Genomic DNA, 3,548 nt, shown 5'->3' on the forward strand with positions numbered 1-3,548 from the left:
GAGTTACGTGGGCGGGTGCAGGCAGTGGAGGCGGCAGAGGGAAGGGATCGTAGTGAGCGGCGAGCGCACAGGTGGCACGAGGTGGGCGAGGAACCCCAGCCAGCCTGGCAGGGGGAGACAACATGATCACGCTGTGGCTTCAAATGCTGACTCTCGTGATTTCCCTCAAACGTGGGAAATGACTCGTAGCTGGCCTCAGGTAGTGTCAGTAAAGCTCTGAAAGCTTAGCCTACAACGGATTGCTGTTATTTTGCTTTTCGCCGTTCTCTTTACTCTGCCGGTTGGCATCACGCCCGACGTTGCACATTTAGCAAATCTCCGCTTAGCAGGTGTTCGAGTGAACTTTTTGAAAGTTTCAGTTGCTCCCAGCTGTCCGGACACCGAATCGAGCCTCCGAACGGGAGGCGAGCCTGACGCATCGTGTGCTGATGCACGGATAGCTTCAGCCGGGGGTGGTGGTGCTTGGTGGCGTGGAGTGCCCCTGGCCCCGAGGTCGTTCCTAAATTAGGAATCCGACCTCAGCTGGCCAGGTGGGTCAGGTGGCTGGGAGTTGAGGCCGCAGATGGCTTGGCCAGATCGGGGAGTTTCTCAGTGAGCAGTGAGAGGAAGATGGGCCGGCATCCGGAATTGCACGCAGACTTCACGTATTCGGTCGCCGTGAGGCTTGGGAGGACCTGTCGGAGTGAGCCTCCCTGCTCCTGAGAGGCTGGATCGAAGAGCTAGCTCATCGGCCCAGGATGGAGAGATGGGAGAGATGGAGACAAAGCCACTGTGAGCTCACGTTCAAGGCGCGGGGGCTTTCTGGAACGTCTGCACTGCGTCGTTCTTCGCGCTCAAAAGTACATAGGATGTCCATGTGTGGAGACAGCGGAGGTGGGTCTGTGAGGCTCCCTCCCAAACGGAGGCCCCTCCTCCGATGGACGCGAGACCCGGCAGACTGGCCGGCCATCCGGGCACCTTCCACGGATGCTGAACCCTCCCCCGATCGCCTGGTGTGGAGCATGTCCCCAGGAGACGTGGGTGCGGTTGTATTTTGAAGATGAGGGGCTGTTCTGGCAGGGACCTTCCTCCGGTGATCATACCGCCATTTCACCATCCTAAGTCCAGTCCTCCCCGGACCTCATACAGCCACACAGTGATCGCGGGTGATGGAAGAGCAAACAGTAGAATTTTCCCTGGTGCCAAAGGGCAAGCAGGACGTTTCTCCCCCTTTTAGAACTTTATAAAATTCTTGTTCTGTCCTTTTGAGGTACATGTCAATTTTATTAACCGCTAAATAAATCTCTTGCCTGTCTTGGCAAGCTAGCGATGTAGGCCCTGCGGGCTAGCCATGTCTTCGGAGGATAAACAGCGGGGGAAGTGGTGCCCCCCTATTCTGTGTCTCTGGGCTGGGTCGCCGGAGCCGGCTCCAGGCTAGGAACCCACCTGCTTGTGGTGAGATAAATTGCAGAGTTGTGTCCCATTTCCACACACAGTCACATGGTGTTAGGTCTCTAGTCATTGAATGGACGAGGGTAAATTAGTTCATTCTTGCAACGGTAAGAAAGTTTTACCCTGTTATAGGCAGGCAGATACAGCTCACATTACATAGAAGTTCAAGAACTCCGCCTCTAGCGGGCACACCTGGTGGCTGGAAGTCTTGTGCGCATCCCTGGGTCCTGGGACGAGTCCCACTGCCGAAGCCCCCGCCTCGGCCGTGAGGTCCTCTACCCTCTCCCCAGCTCATGCTTTTCTCCACCTCAAATAAATGAAATCTTTAAAATAATCGCCACAATTTGCTCCGCCATTGAAGAGGTCCTGACAGCAAATACTATGGCACACACACAGTTCCTCCAACTCAACCGGTAATTGGAGGCCATCTTTATTAACCGTCTTCACCCAAAGTGAGAATAAAACTATAATTTTATCTCCTCACCACAAGCAGTGGTGGTTACAGCCTCCGGGAGCCACAGCAAACGACCCAGCCCAGAGACACAGGGACAGGGGGCACCACTTCCCCCGCTGTTTACATCTCAAAGACATGGCTTCCTGGCCCTGAGACCACCATCGTTAGCTTTCTGTGCAAGACAGGCAAGAGATTTATTTAGCGGTTAATGAAATTGACATGTACCTCAAAAGGACAGAACAGAATTTATAAAGTTCCTAAGGGAGAGGAACGCCCCTGGGTTCTTTTGGCAATTAGGGGAAAATTCACGTTTGCTCTTTTCCATCACCCGCGTCCTGGTGGCTGAGGTCCGGGAGGACTGGACTTAGGATGGTGAAATGGCAGTATGATCACTGAGGAAAGCGTCCCTGCCAAACGGCAGCCCCTCATCTTCAATACAACCGCACGTCCCTGGGGACATACTCCTGGGCAGTCAGGAGATTCCAGCGTCTGTGGAAGGTCTTTTTTTTTACGGCCGGCCAGTCTCTCGCCGGGTCTCCCGTGTCCATCAGAGGAGGGCCTCCGTTTGGGGAGGGCCTCACAGACCTCGCCTCCGTCCCACACATGGACATCTATGTACTTGCGAGCGCGAAGAACGACGCAGTTGCAGACGTTCCGGAAAAGCCCACCGCGCGGAACGTGGAAGCCTCTACAGTGGCGCCGCCCATCTCTCCCATCTCTCCCATCTCTCCCATCCCCGAGCGATGAGCTGTAGCCTTTGATTCGGCCTCTCCGGGGGCAGGGGCTCACTCCGGACAGGTCCTCCCAAGCCTCACGGCGACAGACCGCGTGAAGTCTGCGTGCAATTCCGGATGCCGGCCCATCTTCCTCACTGCTCACTCGAAACCCCGTGCCCCAGGGCAAGAGTACATCTGCATCGTTATGAAAGGCCTCAAATTCTTCCCCAGCCACTTGTTACCCGGGCCAGCCGGGGGTCGGATTCTCAATTTAGTGAGCGACCTCCGAGGACAGACTCACTGTGCTTCCACCACTCCCGGCAGACACCCTTATCGGTCTCTATAACTTTTTGTGCGTCAAGAACTCCTCACCCTCAGTGACGAAGGAACTCGCCTGAGTCGGACCTGAAAAGTCAACAACACCAAAAGCTTTAAAGTTCCTTTTTCGGACAATCTCACCTATAGAAACAGGAATTCTCATCTCACAGCGCGATCGGGACGCCACAGTGATGCCAACCACCAACAAAGAGCCAAGTAAAAGAGAACAACGAAAAGCAAAATAGCCTTTTAATCTACCGTTGTAGACAATAGTAAAGCCAGGGAAAGCGCGAACGCAGTCCCCCACTACCACAAATTATGCAGTCGAGTTTCCCACATTTGGGGGAAATCGCGGGTCAGCACATCCGGAGTGCAATGGATAAGCCTCGCCCTGGGAAAACACCTTCGTGATCATGGTATCTCCCTGCCAGGTAAGTATGAGCCTCGCCCTGCCTCGACACGCACCCTCGCGCTCGCCCCGCTCCTTACTCACGGTCCCTTCCCTCCCGCCGCCGCCCCTCCACCCGCCCCCTGCACCACCCCCGCCCACACCTCTTCCAGCCGCACGACCGCCGCGGCCGCCTTCGCCCGGCCCCACGCGGGACCCGCCGGCCTGGGCAGAGTGGCCC

General features: G+C 56.0%; 1 non-coding gene across 1 annotated transcript; it reads right to left on the minus strand.

The window, feature by feature from the left end:
- Positions 1–3,197: 3,197 nt before the first annotated feature.
- LOC121103804 lies at positions 3,198–3,358 on the minus strand. Its single transcript, XR_005836085.1, has one exon. It is a non-coding gene; the product is annotated as a U1 spliceosomal RNA (small nuclear RNA).
- Positions 3,359–3,548: the final 190 nt, after the last annotated feature.

This window comes from Ursus maritimus, assembly GCF_017311325.1.
Source record: "Ursus maritimus isolate PB19 chromosome X unlocalized genomic scaffold, ASM1731132v1 scaffold_X1, whole genome shotgun sequence".
In the NCBI taxonomy this organism is placed as follows: domain Eukaryota; kingdom Metazoa; phylum Chordata; class Mammalia; order Carnivora; family Ursidae; genus Ursus; species Ursus maritimus.